The sequence below is a fragment of the Copidosoma floridanum genome, unplaced genomic scaffold, assembly GCF_036245765.1.
Source record: "Copidosoma floridanum isolate Cflo_tuat_1 unplaced genomic scaffold, Cflo_Japanese_pri ptg000035l, whole genome shotgun sequence".
Classification (NCBI taxonomy): domain Eukaryota; kingdom Metazoa; phylum Arthropoda; class Insecta; order Hymenoptera; family Encyrtidae; genus Copidosoma; species Copidosoma floridanum.
Genome location: NW_028321912.1, coordinates 402,838 through 429,234, shown reverse-complemented (window position 1 = coordinate 429,234; position 26,397 = coordinate 402,838). Strand labels below are relative to the sequence as shown.

At 36.5% G+C, this 26,397-nt stretch overlaps 1 protein-coding gene across 3 annotated transcripts in view; it reads right to left on the bottom strand.

Annotated features, from left to right (window-relative positions):
* Nucleotides 1-26,397, bottom strand: part of LOC106640888 (uncharacterized) — a 176,973-nt gene that overhangs the window by 83,050 nt on the left and 67,526 nt on the right. The gene's annotated exons all lie outside the window — the stretch shown is intronic.

The window sequence follows — 26,397 nt, the reverse complement described above, 5'->3', positions numbered from 1 at the left end:
AACGTCGTGCATAAATACAGTACTCACGAAGTTCAACCATCAAGAATTACTTACAATTAATTTAATATTTCTACTTACTCTCTATTACTCCAGTAACGTTCGAAATTTCCTAATTTCATTTCCCTTAATGAAAAAACATCACTTAAAATATAAACGAAAAGATAAAATAGTTCAAAAATCACACTCTGATTAATAGTGATCAGCTGATTTTTGGCAATTTTAATTCCATGTCTCTGAGAACGATCATTATAAATGTAATGTGTAAGTTAAAATAAAATAGCTGTAAAGATCAGACTCTAATCAATGGAAATAAGCTAATTTTTGAATCATAAAACTTGATATTTCTTACATACGCTTATCATCTTAAAATGTTATTGGTATAAGAACTGCGAATGACAATTATTTTTGGACGTACGAGACTGCCTTACAACTAATTGAGTATTTCTACTTATTTTGTACAACTTCAGTTAAAATATACATGGAAAACAAAAAACTTTGCATATCAGACTCTAATTAGTGTGAATAAGCTAAAACTTGAAGCACAAAAATTGTTTCTATACAATTATATAATTTATGTATGTAAAATTAGAATTCTTAGCAATACTAAAATAAATTAAGACTTAAAACTTGACACTTCCTGTTTATTCTCACGATCTTAGAATTTTATGGCCCTTAAACTTACGGATAATAATCATTTTTTGAAGTACAAAATTGTCTTACAAGTAATCCACCATTTCTACTTATTTTCTTTTACTTAGGTAATATTAAAAATTTTTAATATGGTGTCTTTGAGAAAAATCAGTTAAAATATATATTAAAAAAAAAAAAAAAGAATCTGCCTCTTATTAGTGGTAATTAGCTAATTTGTGTATTACAATAATTATTTTTGTATAATCATAATTATACAAATTACATTTTGGTAAAATAAGGCTTAAATTTTTATATATGTTACTTTTCATACTCTCATTAACTTTAAATTTTATTCTTATAAAAAACACGGATACTAATTTTTTTTCGAAGCATGAAACTGCCTTACAATTAATCGACTATTTCTACTTATTTTCTATTACTTTAGTAATATTCAAAATTCTTAATTTTATGTTTCTCATAAATTTGTGTTAAAATACATACGGAAAAATAAAATAGCTCCAAAAATCAGACTCTACATTTCATATCTTGAAGAAACATCAGTTAAAATATATATATTGAAGTTAGAGTAGCTTTGTAAATCGAACTATAATATTCGTGATAATAAGCTAAATTGTAAAGAACAAAAATTTTTTATATACAATTATAATGGTCTGTCAAACATTTTAAAAAGTTATGGCTTAAAACTTAATATTTCTTCTATACTCTAGTTATCTTAAAATGTTATTGGTATAAAAGTCATGGATACTAATTTTTTTCAACGTACCAAATTGCCTTACAGTTAATCGACTATTTCTACTTATTTTCAATTGCTTTGGTGATATTCAAAATTTTTAATTTCATGTTTCTCAGATATATCAGTAAAAATACGTATAGAACAATAAAATAGGATTAAAAATGAGACTCTAATTAGTGACTGGCATTTTTTCCAGTATTTTCTCCTTGCGAAATGAATTAGACTTCGATTTTTCAAAAAAAAATTTTTACTGCCTTCAACCGAATATTTTCCCGAGCGAGTCAGCAAAATCAAGTTGAGCGAGCTAAAAATTCGTGGGTGTCATGATATTTTCAGGCCTGGTATCCCAGCAGCAATTAAACGGCTAATTTGCAGTCAAACAGACAGTTTTTTTTTAAATAACCCTCAGCTTTCACTAGGCTTTTCACTTTACTCTCACTGTTATATGTTTGGAAAAATCGAGCTAATTTTTTGAAATTACTTTAAATAAAAAATCAAATAATATCACGTCAGTTGAATAAAAAAATTAATTATCATCGTTTATAATTTTAAAAGTTAAAAAATAGCGTATTTATTTCTTCTTTAATGACCCATTTTTTTTCTAATTTTTGAATTTTGAAAACTTATAATTTTATGCAGATCTTCCCTTAATATAACAAAAATAGATAATATTTCAACATTACATAATTACTTGATGTATTTTTAAAATATATTCTGAAGATTTTTTTTGTTGCCTGTAGCACACAATTCAAGCACTTTTTATCAGTAAATATTAAAAGTGCTTGTTACGACCAACTTGGAAAACTCTTTAAAGTACACTTATGATCGGGAAAGCCAAACAAGTGCTCTAGCCAAGGATAAATTGTTAAAAAAAAAAAAAAAAAAAAAAAAAAACAATAAAATCAAATCCATTTAACCAAAATGACGTTACTGCGTAACATATGATTTCGCCTAACATTTTTTGTCACTATTACATGGCAAAATCAATGTTTTCAGACATGATTGAAAATATAAAAAAAATAATAATAATAAAACGAATCAATGGGGCAATAGCAACAGAATCATAGTGCACACCATCGCTCAGAGGAATTCGGCAAAACGAGTTTCTACGACCTTCGGAATAGCCGAATGACTTTTTTGCCTTTCTCCTTTTTACCTTTTTTCCCTACGTCGCTACCGGTACGCGAATTGGAAGGAGTCTTTTTTTTCGTGTCACGCCTGTATGGCTTTCCCATTTATTTTCGCAAGCCAGAAAAGGGGTTGCTTGTCCCTGACTGTTGGTTTTGTTTACACGCGTTTTTTGCAAACTTTTACTACTTTCTTTTTTCTGTTTCATGTCGCGTGATTGGTTGGTAGAAAATAGATTGCATATGAACGGAAAGAGACAACTGGGCATATGCTTTTTTCGTAAAAATATTATTTTTTGTAAATTTTTTTTTTCCTACTAAAAATTATTTCGTATGTACCAGTCATAAAAATACTGTAACCACGAAATGTACTTTTAACTCCTGTCCTATTATTGAAAAAACCCTCATTTAACAAATCACTAAGATAATTTTTATGAGCCTAACTGACTTTAGGTCTAAAAAAATAATCAAAAAATTACCAATTGATGACAAAAAGACAAAAAAAATAGTTCATAATTATCTCGTCATCAGTAATGTCTTTTAACCCCTTCAAACAAAACTTCCACTCTAGTCTTTGACTGCGAACAGTAATTGAAAATTATCGTCAACGACTAGAAATGAAAGCCCCGCATAACGGAAAATTTAATGGGACTTGACCAAAATTGAACTTGAGCTGCAATGCTGATCAATTTTCAATTTGGAGCCAACGCGATCGTTTGAATAATTATCATTTCGAAACCATTATCTATCAAGTAGATGATAATAGAGAGTTACTTTTAATTTAGAACTTTGCGAATATTTCGAGCGACTGCACAAAACTTTATTTGAATCAAATATTTTTGCTAAATGTTACACATTGTGCGTGAAAGCTCTTGCATACAACCGTACTTGGAAAATTTAAAGCATATTTATCGAACATTTCAAAAAAATGCTCCAATGCTTTAGCGTGCCCATTTCTATCGATGTTTATTTTGCATACATATGTGCAATCGATAATCTCACCAATCAGGATGAACCTCAGTAATCGTGTTACTCCATCTAGACATGGTTTTATACATTTTTTTTTAGGTATATACCTTGGTACATTAGACCTCGTACGATGTATTTACATTACCTAGAGTATTTTATTATATAAAAATTATATATTTTTTTGTTAAACATTTTTCATACTATTGTCATAAATAAATATTACAATGGCTGATGTTTTTCATCTGTAAAACTTTAGAAATACAATATCATCAACAGCTCGTTATCGTTTGTCACAACAATCAACCCTCAATCACGGTCTTGATTTACAAGATTCACCTGACTCAAATCTAGTAATAAAAAAAGTTTGAAACAATAACCATGTTGACATTAATAAACTTCTCTAATGGGTATACGAGCAAATGATGATTACTCATCATATCACCCACGTGGTTCACCCAGATGGAAGTACCCAAGAATAATCTTTAGACATTTCTTGACGCTGAATGCCCGTGTATTCATGGATAGTAAGTATCAATTATTTTTAATAGTTATTAAAAATTATTGATTTAACAAGAAATTTATAGTAAGTAATAAATGCAATATATTAAGTATAGTGCAATAAATGAGGTTAAAAAAAAAATCTTCCCCGAGTGCGATTTGAACCCACAACCCCCTGTTTACTGCATTATCGATCTTCCAATTTAGAGTCAGTATCAATATATTTATTATATATCGAATCAAGCTTGGGTAGTGAATTATAGTAAAATTTATCAGAACCTAGTGTGATTGACAGGAGGTTGGGTGTTCAAATCGAACTTGAGGAGATTTTTTTCATTCTTACTAGTTCCTGTTCTTTCAACGACTCACAACACGAATTTTCAACCCTTATCAAGATTAACGACAGCTTTTTGCAAGTTACGAAAATTTTCCATAATCACATTAGTAACGATCAAGTGGTAGCATCAGTGCACTTATCAGTAAATCGCACCATTCAAACTTAGACTTACTTCAACCCTGTCACCCATTTCTCTCGGTTATACTTTTGCAGGAGGGATATGAAAAACCGAACCTAATAATGATAAAAAAACCCGAATGTGTCACCACCGATTTTCACTTGATGGATTGATAAATGTTGAGTACGGAGTATAGAGACGATGTAGCTGGCAGAACTATCGACCGGGGCCAATAGAATCGGGAGGGTGTTGGATGCTATTTAATGATAGCCACGAGCGAGCCGGAAAATTACGTCCACTTACGCGGCCAATCATCAGTCGAGTGCCCCATCGTTGTTGCCATGTAGGTGGCAGCACGTGCATCAGCTACTACCCCCTCAAAATTATCTTCAAGGATAAACATCAGGGATTATCAAACAGGCGTAATTGCCTAAATCAAATGAGTGTATTCATGCGCTCCCGACATGATACTTTTTTTGACAGATAAGAGAGAGAAAAAATCCTTACTACTATTTTTGCTGAGAAATTATTGTCTGGCACACTTACATGTATGTACTACGAAATGTTTTTGCGGTAGGATTTACAAGAGATTGGTGCTCGTTTTGGAGGGAGGAGAAGGGGAAGTAAAACTTTTTTTACACAGTAATCAAAAATAGAAATTTCTGCTGAAGTGCTGAGAGCTGGTGACTGGATTTGCGTTTATTAGTCTGGGTGGTTTAAAACTGCCATTAGTATTTATGAGAGATGATCACGAATGCGTGTTTTGACGATACGTCGAATATATTGAAAAACGATCCCAAGAGTCGCTTTCCGTTGGACTGGGTGATTCGCTGGCGAATCAAAAGGTTCGAGCGAGCTTCTGACTTATTGATCGTTCCAATTCAAATGATACAGACAATCAATGGCATGACTGCTGGAGTCTGCTGATAGTCCAGTTAATCACTTAAAAGTGTATTTTCAATTTGTATGGTCGCTAAATCAGCCAGTGTTGTCTTTTAAGGTCCAACGTGATTCAAATGCCCTGTTGAAAGTCACTGTTCATGTTATCAGCGGAACGCGAAGGTTGCAATCATTGAGGAATAATTACAATGAGCTTCATTGTGCTGTTTTACGAAAGTACGGGTAATTCATTATGACTGAAAAATGTACTGGTACATTAAAAAAAATAATCTTTAGTATGGAAAATTCAGTAAAAATAAGGTACTTTTTTTACTCGACTACTTTTTTTCTTAGTTCTCGATTTGTGTATTGTAAATAAAACAATATCCTCGATAGGATTATTAAAATGTAAAAAGATAGCCTCAAAACGAAAATTGAATTTAAACTACGAATTTACAGTGCTTTTAATTTTTCTATAGATTATATGAAATTTATTGTATACAAAGAAAAATTTTTCACGTTTTACGTTAATCAAACAAATACTTAATATAAAATCTTTCAAAATACTGTTGATAAGCACAAAGGAATTTAAACTGAAATACGCATAACAAAACTACATGTTTATGAATCCATATTTTATCATACAATTATATAAAAATATTTTACTAAACGAAGAAAAATAGTAAACAAAATTAAAAAAAAAAAAAAAAAAAACACGATAAAATCTTTCGTACAGTACAAATTTTATGAAAAAGAAAAAAATCAGAAAAGAACACCTACATGCAAGAAATTTGAAACAATTAAAAAAAAATTCAAGCCCTCGTACACTTAAATCACGTTACGCTTATTTTTTTTCACAGAAATAAAAACTCTACTTAAAACTTTCTCCATCAAATGGAAGAAAGCAAATTTCACCTTCTTCTATTTTTACGCTGGTTTCTTTTTCTTCATTCGCAATCTCATCAGTTGTTATCAACTTGCCTACCCTATGTCACTTCACATCAGTCCCGGTTTATATTTCGTTTCGTTATTACATTACGTTCTTATATATATATATATATATACATACGAGAGTCCTCTGTGGAATATAAAATTAATTTGTGCCGCTGCTGTTTGTCACTGCATGCGCAGGTTTTACGTGCAAAAAATTTATTTTGCCAGGAAATTTAATTAAATTAAAAAAATACCCCTTTCCTTTCACACGTACATATAGACAAAGAAAAACATTTTCGTCCAGAGTTTGTCTTTTAAAATAAACAGCATTACCGTTGTCAAAGGAGACTGAACAGGATTTGCTTGTACTTACTGCTCAAAATGAGAACTTGGCTTGTAATAAAATTCTTATAAATTTTATAGTAGCATATTGAACATAATAATATTTTATAATACTATTTAAGCTTGCGATCCAAAGAGAAACAACATTTTACGAACCAATTTCCTAACTACTATTGCATATTTTTCGCTGATCAGAAATTCAACGGTTCAAAATTATCTTTTGCAATTCTCTTTCTCACATGTATTACACAAAATATTTTTGTCAGATAATTCAGTGTAACTCTGAAATAATAGAATTGCAACGCATTCAATCTCATACACAACAATATATTTACACTGTACCAAATGGAAAGTGACATTTCAAAAAGCAACTTACTACGTCAATCAAAAAGTTCCGAAACCCCCGCCATTCGAAAGAGCTTAAAAATCGCCTCCTAAAATCCCGGACTCTATCCTATCTATTTTCGTTGCTTCCTCCACTGGCTCATCTATTTCTCGTTTCACCCGCTCCCGCTCTATCTATACATTTACCTCTTCGCGCCGCGGAAACGAGAATAAATCGCGTCTGTCCTATTTTGCACAGCCGGTAGGATCGACCCGCCCGCCCTCCTCTTTCTCCCTTCCTCTCCCGCCCTATTTGCTGCTCTCCCTCGCAACCCCGGACCTAACCCAACCTGAGCACATACTCCGTTCAATGGGCACGGGAGCCGCCCTTTTGCTCTACTTGCCAAGTATGTGTGTGCAGTGCACCGCTGGGCTTCAGCTTTACCACCCCTCTGGTGCACGTTGTAGGGCTTGCTTGATGAATGCCTTCTTTTTGCCCTCTCGTCCCGATTGCAACATAGTAGGCATTGTGGCGATTGTGATCGAAAGATGGCACGAAATAGGTCAGGCTTTAAAGTTAATGCGTTTGGTGGGAGATTTTCGGTTTTTTTTTTCTTGCGACCGATCGATGAACTCTTTACGGTGAAATGTTTTTCAAATTTTTCAAACTGACCGTTGTTGGTCCCAACATGGTAATAAAGAATTATTTTAAATGATCCCGAACCGTATTGCTTATAAAAAAAGAGAGCCCATGCCTTCCATTAAAATTAAGGAGGTTTGTTCCCCTAAAACCTGATATTGAATAGTTTACTTTTTTAGGGACAATAACTTGAAAATATAATTCATGCCCAAATCACTTTAAATAATAATGATTCAAACGATTCTTATAAATGTAATGTTAAAAAATATCATACAATCAAACAAACTATAGATAAACAGATTTAGACTGAATACTATATTATTTGTGTTCATTCATAAATAAACTCTTAGCAATTTTTTTTTTCTCATTACGTAGTGCAGCTTAGATTTGACGACATGAGTCGTCATTAGAAAAAATCATCAAATATTTCTTATTAATTTATGGAAGAATGTTTTTACATTTATATTATACAATATTGTACATAATGCAGTCTATAATGACATTTTTGCAGTTCTAAGTTTTTATTCAGTTATTGTTATCTAACATAACACAGTTAAAAATTTACTGTTTCAATTAAAAACAATAATTTTAAGAGGAACGATGTACTTTTTATTATTATTTTTATTTGAATAACTTTTATAGATATGGGTCACTGCCTCCTAAAAATTAATTCTTTATAAAAAATGGTATAGTGCGTTTCAAAAAACAGCCGATTTAATGTAAGTTGTTATTTTTAATATTCGTAAAACAAACTATAGATGAAAATATTTATAACTAAATACTACATCATTAGAGTTTATTCATAAATAAACTTTTAGAAATTTTTTTCTCTAACTACGTAGTGCAGTCTAGATTTTAGAGAAGAACAGAGATTCTTCTACAACTACATCATAATTTATATGCTTAGATTTTTAATTTTGAGTCGGAATATGCTTTTACAGCTGACTTTTTAATACTCTTTGATTTGAGCTCGTGTTAAACGGTTTAATTTTGAGCTTAAATTTCTCGAGATTTTGTCTGATTTAGAGTATAAACAGTTACGATTGGATTCAGCAGATTTCAATTTACCAAATTAAACATATTTTGTTTCTCAGGTTTTCGGTAGGGAGCTACCGTAAGAGGCCAAATGTGCATCAACTGCGCTTGTTGAATTGAAAAATTCCATCTTTTGTTTTCTTTTTTCTTAACGCGATGTGGAGGATTTTGCTTTTTTGTTGAAAAAGTAAGAAAAAAGAAATAGAGGCTTCTACCTTTCTTTTGTTGTTGAGATCTTACGTAAGTTGCTATAGTAAGTTTGATTCAAGCATGAAAACTTGTCGATCTGCGGTGTACGATTAAAATAATTTTAATTAGTTTCGTATCAATAGATGTACATAAGTGGTAAACAGAAAGATTAATATTCACCACCAGCAACTGTTTAATGTTTTTTTTAGTTTCTCTAGATGGATGGCTACCTTTTTTTTTTTTTTTTTTTTTTTACTTTAAAACTTAACTTCTTTCGGTGTTATTTAGTTTTTGCAAAACCAATAACATCATAGTACGTTCTTTGAAGATTTTTATTCCATTCTTGACATTATAGATTGTGAAAATATCACACATGAATCATTTTATTATGTGAACAAAATTTTTGAAAACAAAAGTAAGAACCATGTTAAAATATTTTAAACTTCGTGAAACAACTAATGTATTTTTGTGAAACAGTACTGATTGTGTTGGAGGTGATTAGACGATTAAACCACACTGGCATCACCAAGGGCTTCTATGTTTTCTCGAGACTCGACAACTTAGTCGTTCACAGCAACTTTTTTGTTAGAACCAGTCAGACAATGGCATAGAAAATGACAAAATGAATGTATGATTTAAAATATGTTTAAAGCCTTTAGTTATTTAACAATTTAAAAAATTATTAGTTCATCTACTGCTGATTTTTTTAATTAAGTAAAATCTTAGGCACATGTGAATGGTGAATCGAAATATAGCAGCGAAAAACTTTGTGCTATCGAGTCAAGAGTGCAAGTAGATACATTCCAAGTATCGGTCAGCCGCTATACTTATACTACTATCTGATTTGACATAAAGCAGATAGGCCACGGTCAGGGCTGCCTATCTCTTTATTTTAGCCTAAAAATATAGAGATATTTATGAATTATCGAATCTAATAGGGTTACACCATAGCCATGTATAAAAAATTGACTTTTCATCCCTGCGTACTGCACTGAGATAAAAAAAAACAGACATAGCACCAAGTGTGGGTATCTGTGTCTCTCTCGCATAAAGCAGATGGTGAGAGATGCATTGCTTGGTGTAGTGGGGGCATCCTACCCCACCACATGAGTTGTGTGCGAAAAGGACAGACAACCACGCTTGGTGCTATGTCTCTCAAGAGCTTCAGCGCAACAAAAATGATTGCACAGTTTATTTCTTGTACGTCTATCTATGAATTAAAAATTCACTAGATACATCATAGATTTTATTTTTAAAAAACGGTTGTTTGTTTCAGTATTAATTATTATTGCTTGAATCACCAATAAAATCTATGTAGAGGTGTACGATGTAATTACGAAAAGCTTACTGTATCACTCGTAGTGTCATAGATAATATTATGATAAGACCGTTATGAGATGCTTACACACATACTTATGATGCTCGTAAGTTAATAACAATATGATTGTATCGACTTTTCGTTGGATTTCGTTGTCATTATCTTACTATATCCTTTCCACTGTTTTACAGTGTTAAAAATTACATCTAGATCCTAGAAAATTGTCTTTTCTCGTATACTTTCGTTTGTATCTTACAATATAACGTTGCAAACTCAAACGAATTTAGATACTTTTTGTTAATCATTACCTATACGTCAGAATGTTTGAAAAAAAAAAAAAAAAAAAAAAAATTGTAGAAGAAGAAACTAGGGGTGTGCATGAGACTTTCGGACGACTCAGTAAAAATATCGCATATCGTTAAAATAGCTTAAAAGACATTATGGCCACTAGACGGTAATTTTAAAGGTTTTGCTATCGCTCGACTATTACTCCGACTTGGCTATGTAAAAATGTATCCCATCCCACTTATGAACAAAATTAACAAAATTAGGTGTTGAGTTACCTTACCAAAAAACCTGTGAACCGATTGACCCACAACAGCTTAAGACACGCTTCATTAAAAGCTTGGCAAAAACAATCGGATTCAGTACAGGCGAGCACAAGCAACTCAAAAAAAAAAAAATAAACTAAAAATAAAGGACAGAAAGTTAGGACGTATCAGGGAGGGGTCGGGGCAGTATCAACATCGTTATTAAGTGATTCGCAGCTCGTTGTCCCGCCCCTCTTTACTACAGAACTCTAAATCTATGCGATAGCACAACAGATGCATGCATATTTATATATATACCCAGCAGGAATGCAATGTCTCGAAGTTGTAATAAAACGGAGTGACGCAGAATTCGCGTGGAAAATGGGAAAAGCGGGGCTAAGGGATGGAGAGAAGGCTTAAGTTGAAATTAACTTTCAGCTCCGACGCGTCGCTTGTGTATGTACACGAGAGCCTCCTCTTCGCGGTATTCACGTCCTCCCTCTTAGACGACAGCTCTCGAGAGTCTTTTGACCTCAAATTAGCAGACGTGCCCACGTCACGCCCATAAGCCAGCCCTTACGAACTTAGGAACACTTTCATGCACATGTTACTTGTATATGCACCAACGACGAAGATAAAAAACAATAGGGGAGGAGAATAAGAGAGAAAAAAAAGTGGCGTCTGGGGCCGGTGATTAACCCCACGCAGGGGTTTCAACTTGACTCACGGAGTATTGGGTGCAGTACACGTGCGCGAGCCCTCTTATCCTCGGCTGCTCGCTGAGGTACCCTTTGCATAATTCTTTTTTGTTTTTGTTCTTGTGTCGAGAGTACATGGTGTGTAATGTCCTATATTGTGGGGTACGTACAATAGAACTAGAAAGAGAGAGAAACTTTTTTTCTTCCGTTGTGTTACGCATGTGCGGGGGATTTCCTGGAAGATTTTTTTTTTCCCATCAATTTCAGCTTCTCGTGAAACTCTGAAGCGCATGTGCAGTTATTACATTTTTGTGTGTGTCAATTAAATAATAAACATGGCTGGGTCAAGTGCTCTGACGCGAAAAACAAATATATATATAACCAACGAATTTTAACGCAAGTTGGAAAAACTATGCGATCCTTAAAATTGCCCATTAATCTATAACAGATATTTATCCGGTCAGAGCACTCGATTCCCTCAAATATAGCTTACATTGCATTAAAAAAACATTCCTTAAAAAAATGTTTACATAAAACACAAGTACCTTGACCATGGCTCCGAAAATATTTTCCGTGCCGAAACAACAACAACAGCAACAGAGCCATCTTCCGTTGAAGAAAAATCACCGCAGCTCATTTTCACGCGCAATCGGATTTTCCACCACGAAAGACAAAACGAAAAAAAAAAAAAAAAAGATTGACTTGACCTGTGGAAAAAAAAGACGTGCAACCCGCAAACCTGGCACTTAATACAGCAGCGCGTATTCATCCACACAGGTATATACGCGTACTGGAAAACAAAGAGAGGGAGGGAGAAGCGCAAACAGACGCGCGTGGCGGGGTGCAGCTCACCCTCCTCCACCTTCTTCGCTCCTAGTCACTGCATCAGGAGCTGGCTAAAGAGAAATATTGCGCTCTCGACCTTGCACCCTCTCTCGCGCAACCCTTTCTTCTCCCCGCGGCGTACATGCTTGCACACGTACACTGCCGCAAGCCTCGATCGATGCAGGCCCGTTCCACTGGTGTATATTTTATACACACACAAGTGCAAACAGTTACTTCACGAGAGGATTTGTTACGCGTGCATCTTCAGGGATGACGTTTGTATACAAGTATGGACACGTGCCTGCGTTCATCTTCGGGTGTCGAGATTACCATTTTTTTTTCTGTTTTTACACTCATTGGTGTATAAACTCACGGAGGACGGACTGTGATTTCTTTTAACTTCCATACGTAAGAGTCAATAGGCGTATATAATTTTTTTTTTTTTTTTTTTTTTTTTTTTTCACTTCCGTACACGCTTAAACTATTTTTGCGTTACCACGGCGGTGATTGTCGGTTCATATACATTAATTCAAGAAGCTCATCTCACAGGATATACGTCGTTTGGATCGGTTCGACGCGACGATCGTTTTACAAAAATACGTGTAAAGCACCATTTTGAAATCAACACGAGCACGCGCCGTCGCGGTGGCTTATTCGTTGTACGAGAAACTTTTCTTTCTTTTTTTTTTTTTTTTTCTTCAACGTTAATACAAAAATGTTTTTTCAACAAAAAGCCTCTCACGCATACACACACACTTTTTTATTCAAAACACTGGGAGACCGAAAGAAGGATATATAAGCTGATTACATTTGCAATAAGCGCATTGTAAATCCCTTTGCTCCTTTCGATCCCCCCTTTTTTCTCCCCACAGCTCTCGTTATCAGGTACACGATTTGCCGTCGCCAGTGCGGTTGTCGACGCGATTCCGCGGTGCAGTCCCGCCGACAGTCGCGAACCGGCGTCAGTCTCTGCCTTCTCTCTCCGTAGGTCCTTGCAATCTTCTCCATTTCTTTTGTTTTTGGGTCGCTAATTGAAAGAAAAAAAGCCCCCCCCCCCCGATCGAATACGATGACATAACATCGGTCAATGTATCGCGATCCCAGAGTCTGACATGTTCGCGAACATATCGAGATCTTGTCACGTGCAAAGTTGTTGTTTTTTTTTTTCCATCCATACAATACATGTGCACCGAGGGGGCCCGTAAAAAACTAATGCATCGATACGCGTAGAGTCAACTCGATCCCTCTTTGGACTTTGGAAGATGTCACGTGAATTTGTCGTTAATTTTACACGAATCGCGTTTGTTCGCACTGCCATTATGAAATTGCCAAGGAATCCAATCAAGTACATCGAAAGCGGGAGCGTTTGGACTCTGCGCGCAGTAACAACGGAGAGAGAAACTACTGTCTTTCGAAGGAAAAAAAGAAGAAAAAAAAAAAAGGTCGCTCGATCGTTACGTCATCGCGTAAGGCGGGATACAGCGCTTACGTAATGTGGTGTACGGCGCACGTGGCACCCCGGAAGGGCTCATTTGTCAAAAACACGCTTGTCCTTAATTTTACCGAAAAAAACGCTCGACGTAGTCCTCGTTTACCTGGTTTGCGAAAATTCATGAACATGAAAATCCCGGCGGCGGAGACGCCGCAGGCCTCCGACTGCTTCTCTTTACACGACGGTACTCTTCCGCTGCTGCACGCCTCCTCCACTCTTCCGGGCTGACGGTCGATCGGACGATTGGTGATCTTCACTGGTGTCGGCCGACCTCACGCATCAAGCACATCGGGAAAAAAAGAGTCTAAACTGTTTTTTTTTTTTTTTTTTTTTTTTTTTTGTCCTCAACAACACGCACTCCTTCGAACCGATCGGAAATCGAGCGCGCACCAGAGATGTATTACGTCAGGGCCTTACCGCGACACGAGCCAACGTCGACGGGGTAAAAAAAACAAGTTGGTATGACCACGACGATCGCCAAAACCCGAATTCCGGCGCGACGACTCTGCTCTCCGTTCGAGATCGCGAGAGGAGAGATCGGGCTCTCCTCTACACCTGGGAATGTCTGTTCTTATTATTATTATTATTATTATTATTATTTTTATTTTCCTCCAAGATTCCTTTGGAAAATCGCGCACACACGTTGTAACGTATCGACAGCCGCAACTGTAACAATAGACACACCAAAGTCGGAGAGCAAGGACAAAACGCGATGGATCGGAATAAGTGTACGCGCACCGAGTAACCCCGAAAGTACAAAGTACAGGTGGGAGCTCGTAGCTGCACGGGAACGTGGCCCCTAATGAAATGCAGCGTACATGTGCGAGGGATTTTATCCCGAAGTGAATGCCAGTTCACGCCACTCCTCGCGAGGCCTCGTATACTCCTTGCTTGGCCAATACACTACTTTGCCCTCACGTTGCTATACTGCTGTTGACGCTGGCGGAGGACCGGCGCAGCCGCCGTCAACTGGAACCCTCTCTCCAACGTCCTCCGAAACATTTTCACCCCTTCCCTTCGATCATTCCACCTGGGAGCCTCGACGTACTGGCTGCAACAGCGGTATACTTGGTACTCCTCGTCCCTTTTTTCTGCCATCCATCCGTCCGCCCGCGCGCGTGCACTAGCTAGCTTGCAGAAACAGAGAGGGGTTACGGATACATACGCTGTACACCCCCAGCTCACCCTTGGCCTCTCGCACCCTCCGGCACGTACACCCATGCGTACGCGACTCTCCTCCCCCACCACTCGAGCATCCCTCTCCCGCCAAAATGGGGCGCATCCCCACCGCGCGATCGTAGGGTAGTGCACCAAAGAGGAGGAAAGTGCGCGCACACACATCCAGTTACACCCACACGCGAGGAATAAAGACAAAAAGAAAAATGAGCTATGGAGGGGGGGAGGGGGGTATGGTAGAGTGAGAATGAGAAACCGTGTTGGCAACTCCCCCACCACGTAGCGTAAAGCTGCAGTGGTTGTTGCTGATCGCTCGCAAAGCTCGACGAGATCGACAAGTGCCTAGCCACGCGTACATACACGCATGAAATACGTATAGGTAAAGTCCCGGAGACCCGAGAGTTATAGCTCCTGGATGGCAGAGATTGCGCTTGCGCGGTTAAAGAGAACCCCGAGGCTCGGTCTCTGCTTGCATCACCCCGCGGGCTACATGCACTTGCGCCGGGCTTGAACCGTTGGCTGCAGCATCATGATGGAAGGGAGGATTAGTAAAAGAGGGTGGGAGGGAGGGAGAGGGTGGTTGCCAAGTTGATATATGGTGGGGAACAAGGGAGAGGGAGCGACAGAGAGAGAGAGAGAGAAAGTCACGTGGAGTGGGGGGGGAGGAGCGAAAACAGAGGGGGGTGGGGGTTGCGAGCTTGACGGGTGGCTCCCTCTCGTAGGGTACTACCCATCGCAAGCTTTCTGCAAAGGGGTACCGGGAAGCGCGAATAGAAGGGCATCCCAGGTATGCGGCGTTCCGCGAGAGTGTGCGACGATGGGATGAGTTGGACACGCTAGGTTGCGCGCTTGACCTTCCGACGAGAGGCATTCGCAAGGGTTTTCTTGTATTAAATTTTATCTTTATAACACGGAGCTTATGAAACTATACGGCAAAAACGAAAATCAAGGGGCTATTCAAACCGGGACACATCATATGGAGGTCTTTGGCCACATTAATTCCAAATCTACTGAAATGGTTCATGAATGACGCAGAAATTGTTGTCTTGTAGGAAAGTATGGGAAATTACAAAATTATTTTGGAATTTGAATTTTCATTGCGTTTGCAAATTAAACAGTGTTTTGAGCTTTGTTTGTAAAAAATGAAGGAAATTTCATTACAAAAAGAAAAACTTGAAATCCCAGATATTTTTTAAAAAGTATCGAATGAACTCATCGTGATGGTCATTTTGTAATGATGAAATTTTTTGAAACTATTTGGATCTTCGAAAATGAAATAAAATTGCTCACGAGCCCTGGCATTTTTTAGTGAACTCGTTGAATCACACCACCCACCCACCCACAAGAAATTACATATCTTCAGCCCCCTGGGATAGAATACAATTGGCGTTCGGTTTAAGTAAAATAGCACATCGAAAAATATTTGATTACAAAAAATCACTTTTGCACGCAATGCCTCATCAAGTTTTCAGCGAATATCCTACGAAGCGTGAAAACAACAACAACACCAACTGCTAGTACGAGGTAAAACTTTGCGATTCGCAAACTCTGTGTGCGTTACAAGCACGTACACACATACAGTGGAGTACACGTAGAGATATCGAGAGAGGTACACCCAGTCTGTCTCTTTAACTTTGCCCTTATTCTCGGGAGCTCGTTTGCATTTCGCGTTACAAACCGAGATCGAGGGACAGGAGGGCTATGCAAACTTTACCTCTTGCCTAGCTGAAAAGCTCTGACTAATATAGTGTGTAGTTGGCGAAAAAGCGAGGGGCACTTTTTTTTTCTTCTTTTTCTCTTGTGTGGGGTTTTTTTTTTCTTTATTGTTGGCAAAAAGTGAACGAGGATAGAACGGATTTTACTTTTTGTACCCACAACAACTGTTTTGGTTATTCTTGGAGTTGTATTGCTAAGAAAGATTTTTCTATTAGAATATAAAAATATTTTCAATTTAAAAAAAAGTGAAATGTTTGATGTACTAATGAGTCGTTGGTTCTATTAAGTTTGCGCATTAAGAATATAAGAGTTGGCTTTTTGAACACAAAAGGAAAATGAGTTTCAATGTTTTTGCTCCACGTATATAGGTGCATGTGCTTCTCTGTACGCGAATCGAGAGAAGATTGCAAAAGCAAGAGTACTGACTTTTTTTTTGTACGTAGATACTTGTGAAATGAGCTTCTACCTTGCTTGGTTTTGCTACACGAAGGGAAAAACAGAGCTTTGGGAGGGACGGAAACGTGTTTTCAAGAGTTTTGTTTTTACATACGTTTTATATGGGAAAATCATATAAGTCCTTGACTACTGCGAGAGGATTGACATTATTTCGGACAGTTTTTTCCCTTCTAGAATTTTTTTTAACAAAACTATTTTTTTTTTTTTTTTTGATAAACACATAAATTGACTTTATTTTTCAACTGTGTGTTATACAAAAACTGATAAAAAGAGTCAGTCATTATTCAAAATGATTAAATGGAACATCAAATTAAATAAAAATTTCAACTTCTAGAACACACTTTTACTAATAAAATATTTTCTAAGAATAATGACATTATAACACATGTCCAGTGTAGTACTCTGAAAATAAAGATTTATACCAGTATCATGAAAGAAATGCCTTTTTTCCTATCTTGGGTGTTTTATTGCCTTTGGATGAGTACTGCGCTGGTAGTAGAAACAATACAGTTCGCATCTAGTGGTGCAGATTACCAGGGGAAGCACCAGGCCTGAGAGGGACTCTCTGTGTGTTGCCCTGATTGCACCTGGTGGCATGAGTCATCAGGGGTGTGATTGGGGCATTAGATATCTCGCAAAAGTAAACATTTTTTTTCGATAATTTATATATAATAATGGCTGAGGGCATGAGCAGTCGTTAAACTATCGAAAAAAATGCTTACTTTTGCGAGATATCGAATGCTCCGATCAGACCCCAGGTATGAAAACAACTTTTTATTGAGAATCAACATCCTCTATTCCCGCATCAAACTTCTGGATTTCTCAAATTTTTTACCCAACGTGTCGAGATATCAATGTTGTGCAAATTGTTATGTATAGTATCATGTCTTAATTTAAATTTAGTTAGTTTTATATGTACATGTACCTTTGCGTACATGCGTTATAGTCCACTATCTGAGAGTACCAAGATCAGAAGGTATAGTTACCTGTGTTGTGAGTACCACTCGCTGCTAGATCCTCTAGTTTTTTCGTCCTCACACGAGCTTGAGTAAAAATTTCCTTCTCGTTTTTAGACAACGTCTCCCTATGTATGCGACAATCGTGCTAAGCTACCACCCGAATTTTTTTTTCGCTTAATTTATCTCTCTTTGATCAACACATTCGCGATTTAATATCTCTCGAACCCTCAGACTCGTAGACGCTTCTTTAATCCTTCGTTATCGATGCTCTCCTTCTCGTTCTTCGTTTGCGCGCAACAAGTTGGCATTCCCACTGGCATGCGCGTCACAACATAAACACTCTGCTTCCTACAGAATTGAAAACTTTGCTAATTAATGTCGAGTGCCGCTACAAAATGAAAGTATCACACTAATAAATTAAAAAATTAAAAAAACAAAAAAAAACAATACAAGTTCCAATACACGTAGCTTTCGGCAAGTTTGTTTCGAAGTGCCTTGTAGTTATATCAAAGTATAACCAACTTTTATGAATATATGTAAATCGACTTTTAAAAATGTAGTTGTTCTTTTTGCTCTATTAAAAATTGTAGCGATTGTGCCTTGGGAGCTATAATTATATTATTTGCATAAATTCAGCCCCTTGTTGATTATTTTGAGTTGATTAGATACAGGTACGAAAAATAAACAATCTGCCCAAGTACCTGAACGGAACTGTTTATCTACTGCGGTATTATGATAAGAGGGTTTATTTTATTTTTTTTTTTTTTTATCAATAGAAGTGAATATCGAATGAAAGTTGGATGATTTTTTAGGCACTTGGTGGGTACCCACAATGTAAAAGACAGAAACTAGGTGGTCAGTACGCTGTACTTGACGTGCACTTTCTGATAATTTTTCATTTGCACTTACCAAGTACTAGTTGGACTTAATTGTTTACTAGACACGTTATTAGTGGTCACTTATCTTGTACTTGACAAGTACGTGATTACTTGGCGATTACTACGCGAGTACTTGACGCACACTTAGCAGCCTATTGGTGGGTACTTAACAGATTCTAGTTGGGTACTTACCAGTGACTAGACAACTACTTTAATATTACTTATTTGGTACTTGATAAGTACTTAAGGGTCAATATACGAATACTTGACAGGTACGTGTCCGTTATTTTTCGAGCTATTGGTGAGTACTTGCCTAGTACCTGATGGTACTTGGGGGTTAATGAAAGGTACTCGATGGTTACAAAACGAATACTGGATAAGTACATTGTGATTACTTGGCGATCACTACGCGAGTACTTGACGCAAACTTAGCAGACTCTTGGTAGATTTTACCAGGTTCTAGTTGGATATTTACCAGTGAATAAACAGGTATTTTAATGTTACTTATAGTACCTGATGGTACTTGGGGGTTAATGAAAGTTACTCGGCGGTTACTAAGAGAACACTTGACGTGTCCATGGTAATAACTTTGCGGCCACTATCCGAGTACTTACCGTACACTTAGCAGCCTCTTGGTGGGTACTTACCAGGTTCTAGTTACTTATCAGGTACTTGAAAAGTACTTAACGGTCAATATATGAATTCCTGAAGGGTACATGGCCGTCATTTTTCAAGCGATTGGTGAGTGCTTGATAGGTATCTGATGGGTACTTAGGAGTTAATGAAAGGTACTCAAAGGTTCCAAAACGAATACTTGATACCTCCATGATGATTACTTCGAGGTCACTACGCGGGTACTTAAAGCCCACTCGGTGGCCATTTGGTATGTACTTATGAAGTTCTAGTTGGACACTTATCGGACATTCGTTAGTGGTCATTTATCTCGTACTTAACAAGTACGAGGTGATTATTTGGCGATCACTACACGAGTACATGACGCACACTCAGCAGCTTCTTTGTGGTTACCTACCAAGTTCTAGTTGGGTACTTAACGGTGGCTAGACAGGTATTTTGGGGTTACTTAGCGGGTACTTGACAATTACTTAACGGCTACGACACAGATACTTGATGGGTACTTGGGCGTGGTTTTTTGACTACATGTAAGGTACTTGACAGGTATCAAATGGTTACTTGGGGGTACATTTAGAATCATCAATACATGCGTGGCATGTACTTGGTGGGTACTTATTAGGCATCTGATTAGTTTGTACTAGGTACTTAGTGGGATACATGTTCTTAACATATTGTCAATTATCTTCAAAGTGGCCACTTAGTACCCAACTAGTGCCTACTAAGATCCTGTTAAGTGCCTAGAAAGTACTCGCTGATTCCCTGCCAAGTATTAAATAAATAAGCGTTAGGTATCTGCTAAATTCTTTTAAGTACTCATCAAGTACTTTCCAGTTTTATAGTATACAACTTCTTAGTAACTCTCAAATGCCTGTCAAGTAATCAGAAAGTACCCTCCAAGTTCTTTTTAAGTGCTGGTTAACTGTCCACCATATACCTGTTAAGTACCTGCTCAATTTCTACCAAGTGCCTATTAAATACTTACCTTGTACCCGCTGACTTCCCGTACATTATTTTGCAAGTACCCAGTAAGTGCCCCCAAATGGCCATTAAGTATTGCTCGATGCTTTTTAAAATTTCTGTATTTAATAACCTTAATTACTAGCAAACAATTTTTATAAATTGTGTAAATTTGTACTCTTAGTTAGCAATCATGAAAATTCTGAGTTACTATGATTACTTAATTATAAAAAGTTTACAACTTTTCAGCATGCTGAGTAGTGGTAGTTCAAAATTATTCAGTACTAAGTCAATATTAAAATTTTTGCTGAACTATTCATTTATGGTAACGTATTTTATTATGTACTAAAATTAAGGTTCCACACTTACAAGGGTACCTTATTGCAAACTCTTTAGAGCAACGCCTCTTAGCTACAAGAGACGTAATAATTGGCTATTTAGCCAGAAAGCTCCTTACTATGAAGTTGTTTATTAGTACCAAAACATACTCTGAGGTAGAGGTATTTTCTTGATGCACTCCATCTTATTTAATATAATTTTAACGTAATTTTAACGTTATGAAAACTATTTTAATTAAATATTGGCACATACGTATGTTAAACAGCGAAAAACATATTGTCCAAATATTTCATAAGTTAAGTCTATATTTTTAAAAATATATCTCGAATTTGTTTCTTTGAAATTGTAAAATCAAGTTTTTCTAATCTACTGATAAAAAAAAAATGATTTTTAAAAACTTTCCATCATTATTTACTTAACTATGTTGACGTCTTGTAATGTATACGTTTCACAAGTACTAACTATTATTTTATCGTTTTCGTTCATTACCTCGTTCTGGGCTACGTAAACTCTACAACTATAACTATAAGAGCGCGCGGTGGCTCGGTCGGCTAGGTCGTGGATTGGCACGCGGGAGACCGTGGTTCAATTCCCGGCCAGTGCGGCTTTTACGGGCAAAGTACCTCTGTGTCTTTCACATGTGCTTTTTCACCACGCAATGCTCCTCGAGGAGGGTTTAGGCGACCTTCTCGCAGCAAATTTGCCTAATTCCCCCTACCCCCCTCCCAGTGATGGGAGGCCTCCCATCCCTCTTCCCTTCCTTCTCCCAAGTGCTAAGTGCCCATAGTAGTGCCCTTATTAAAAAGGAGCCGGACGTAGAGCACTATAATATAAAAAAAAAAAAAAAAAAACTATAACTATAGAAACTTGAACCATGCCCAAGCAAAATCATCTAAAATCACAAAGAGTACTAAAGATAGTCGTAATAATAATCCCTGCGCGCAAAGCTGCAAATTAGATAAATATTATCCGACGTTTAAGGCAAGGAGGATCCGCAATCATCTCGGTGAGCCATCATCATCTAATAATTCATCCCCAACATCACCATCATTATCATTTCTGTCCGGACCTTTTGAACGCACAGCGGCCTTAGATAAACAAGTGGGCGCTGGGAAACCAATTTGCATAGAGAATCGCACGTGTACACACATACGCTGGTTGGTGTGGCTCAAAGATACCTACTTATACCCTCGTATAAAAGCCTCCCTCGCGCGAAGTGCTCAAGTGGAGTGGAGGGGAAAAAAATAGCAGTAACTCGTCGAGGTTAAACGCGGAAGAGGGATGCGTATGTACACCTACTATCTATGCTGCAGAAACGATTTACACGCAAGTTAGAACTCAAATTAATACGCTAGGGCAAAGGTAAAAGGAAAAGGAACTCTAAATGAGGTATTCTGTCGGTCCTTTGATTTGTGACCGTTGGCTTATATGCTCAAAAAGGCTGTAGGTACGGTAAGAGAATACATTAATCTCCTCTTCATGATGCAAAATTAAGCGCACGCTGAGAATAAAATATGGGCTTTCTCGTTAAGCATTTGTTTCGCTATATCTCACAGTCGTGTAGAAGAACAGAGACGAAAGAAATGAATAAAGGCCCAATAAACTTATACTTTACAATGCTTAACACAATGACCTTGTATGTCCTTGAATGACCTTGAATAAATAACTTTTTTTTAAACAAGGCAAGTAACTTGCGCCACGTTTCAATGGTTTGGGGTTAACATACCTTGCATTTGTAAATAATATCACATGTATCGTTTATAAATGATTTATTTGCCAGCTATTTAAGAATATAATACATAAAGTCCTCCTATAAAGCAGTCTCAACCAATGTGTACATAGTCGAACATCAACCCGTCAACAATGCCAAATTGGTCAAGTTCTTCAGAGGTGCACAGTACGTGATCATATTGTACATGCACAGAAAGCTAAAGCAATAATTTCCTCCTTTGAGTTCAACGAATTGATCGATGGGATCTACAAGAAAGCTTACACACTCATAATTGAACACTTCAACTCCACTAACCATCCCGGTCAGACCAAGTCTCTTGACCCTAGTCTCGACCTTACCTCTGGATATCGAGACAAGCAAGGAAGTACCGTCCATCAAATTGTAAAGCCTTTTTGCGGTTGTGGAAGACTTCGGATTCGCAAGGACAAAGACAGCCTTAACCTTGAGCCGACGATCGAACTTGATGCACTCAGTGAGGGCTTCGCTATTGTCCACGTGACAGCAGACACCGATGTCGTTGTTCAGGACAGAAGACGCCTGGATGTAGCCCCTCAGGCGTTTACGCACGACGACTCGAAGGTTGGAGTTGAGGATCGACAATGTGGAGGTCGCGGTCGAAAGGTAAGCGTAGCCGCTGGCTGAATCAAACTCAACCAGAGGGAAGAGCTTCACGAGATCGAAGTCAGTCTCGTTGGTTGCGAAGTTGAAGTTCAGGGTGGACTGGCGGTCGCCTTTTGGGCTAAATCTGGAATTATCGAGACATAAGAGAAAATTCTGGTCGTTCTATGTGATTGTAAGCGTTTTGTCTTTGAACACAAGGGGAAAATTACGACTTGTAGTCGGTGAAACTATGATTGCGCATTTTGTTTAGGCATCGTATGTTATACTTGGACATCAAATTTTGTTTGCTGTTGAATAAATAACCAATATAAATTATCTCGTAAACAAAATGATAGTGTATCGATATGCGATTTTTCTGTCTTGGTAGCTGATATTTAAACAATTATTAAAAACAAAAGGTGCTTCAGAAAATATAAGATAATTTTTTTTTTCAATTGTTCCATCATTTATTCGTCAATTAATATTAAGGATTCGAATGAGTACTTTCTAAATAATTTAAGTTCGTTATTTAATTTACCATAACGTAAATAGCTTTTTGGAAAGATTCACACACCCTTGTTTCAAACTAATAGTACTTTGGGTGAAAGTAAACGATGTTCTCGACAATCCCAACCAAGCAGAGTTTTAAAACCACATTCTGCTAGTTCAAATTCACGAAGTGAAAAAATAAATATACGTATCTCGGTCATCTATTGCTTGATATCCACTTTTTATACGTAAAGTCCTTCTGTTGGTAAAAATGCTTACAAAAATTTTTTGGAAGAAGTCAGGAAGTAACCCCCCGGTGTCTACGCACGACGAATTAAAAGTTGGAGTGGAAAAACAAATACTCATCTCAGTCACTTATAACTTCATTTCTACTGTTTTTTATTTAAGGTAGCGTGATAATTTGGCAACAATTATCATGAAAGGGTTTAAAACATTTTTTGGGAACTTTTCACATTATATACGGTGAATAAAACGACAAAATTGAAGTATTCAACTATAGGTGGTTCCAATTTAGAGCCTGAAGGGTTGTAAATTAACAAATGGTAAAATTATTTTGGCTCTTATCGACGTTACAGCAACTTTTTTTGCTTTTTAAAAAAAAACCAGCTACAAAGGTATCAAAATTACATGTTAACGTAATTGTTTTTTCACAAAATAACTAAAGTTTTTCTTTTTCCGTTGAATAAGTACAATCGTATGTACCTATTGCTAGGAATCGTTATCGTCAGTTTGTTCAGATAAGTTAATATTTCAGGAAAACAGTTATCATTATTTTTGTATATGATTGTTAGACACAATTAGGAATTTTTTGGAAACTTTTAACACACAAAAGAATTCGAAAGTTTGAAAAACATTTATCATGTATTGTCTATTTGCTTTTATCATTCACAGAATACTGATAAAGCTATTGGATTTGAAAAAATACACAAAATTGTTTGTATGTTTGATAAGCTACGTGGAAAATGACTATTAGTGCTCGATACCTTTTGTTTAAAACCTTAAGCCCGTTAATTTTAATGATATCTTCTGTCTTGGCATTTACAATTTCCATGTCTTTCTTGCACAAATCATGGAAATTTAAAGAGATGATATCGCTCATTGCGTTTTTTATTTTTTAAAAAACGTTTAGTACACAAAAATCATAAACCAATCTAGTATTTATTTACTGCCAGTATGAATTGAGTGCTTTATTTTTTCAAGTTATTTATTTTGTTCGAGTATGTGAACTTGCACGGTTTTGCTCAGTACATCAAACTTTAAATCGTGGATTTCCATATAGTTTCCCCTTTTTTTCATTCTTCCTTTGCACGGCGTTATAAAATGTGAAATCGTAAAATTTAAAATTTCCTAATCTGGTAAAGCTATTCAAATCTATTTTAAAGTATTGACGATAAGTCCCCTAAATTGATTGTGTACTTAATAGTTCACACGTGTAGACAATTTCCTCATTGTACGTGGTTTCACTCGAAAATGTAAAATTATTATTTGTTTGTAGAAATCGGGAATTTTCCAGAAATAATACGGTGACATGTGGCGTGATATATCACGTGTTTCAGCATCGTCTGTTGTATTAACAAAATGCAACGTTCTAAACCCCCGTTTTAACAGTACAAAATATAGATAGTTTTCTCCTGATAAGAGAATTCTGTGTATATATTTCAAGTGATGTGTCTATACATATTAAATTTTTGTCAATTTTCAAAAGATGTTTGTCTTTTTAAACTTTTAAGTCAAGTTGAGGTAGAAATTAAAAAAAAAACTTGTTCTGAAGTATTTCACATTGCCTGCTATGTATCCTCAAGGTTTTTAATTATATTTTAGTAATAAGATCCGGAGTCATAAATTGCAGTTGACTCATTTTAAGCAGTTGTTTCATTCGATTAATTCATGGCTGTGTCTATTATTTGCATGAAAGCATACAACCCTCTATACATATAAAGTCCTTGGCTTTTGCTAAAAAAGTATATGGTGGCATGATAGGGGTGGAGGTCAGCAGCTACTTGCCCCTTTTCTATCCTCTTTGGCAGATATTTTGCAGCAACATCTTTTCGGTTGTTTGTCTCTAACTTTTTTTGTTGATGGAAATCTATAACTGTACGAGATTTTCAAACATTTTTCACGATCTTTCAATCGGTGCGTTACCGTTATTGAAAGATAAGTGTTTTCCGAAAAATATGCAAAAAGAAAATTACAATGCCATGATGTGCAATGGATAGAACTTTTTAAATATTTTTTTCTGAATCAGGCTACCTAAAAACATAAAATATTTAAAATTCATCGAGACAAATATATCCAGACTTCAGAACTATGTTTCTTGGACTATTTTTATCATAAGAATGACTTACTCTTACTCAGAATTACCCCTTTTTTCGTTCTCCCTTCCCCTCTCTTTCTCTCTCCCACCTCCGTCACCTCCCATGTAGGTACTCCTTCCCCACGCTCCCTCTCTCTTTCTCTTCCTCTGTCTCTAGTACGCAATAGTACGCATGCACCTCTGCGCGCGCACGCTCTCTCTCTCTCCCTCTTTAACTAACTTCTTAAGTACAATCACACTGTTGAGTGCTACTGCTGCATATGATCAGAAATCGTAATGTGACTGTAGTAAAGCCTGAATTATGCCCCTGTTATAGCCATGGTACGATTTCGCATCATGAACCTGCTATATAAATATTTTTCTCTAATTTTTATGCCTTTATTTTATAAAAAGAACTATGTAGAAATATACAACGTAACATTCATCTAAAGCTTTGACTACGTTTATTTCGTATGGCATTTTATAAAATTTTTTAGTATATTCATTTTC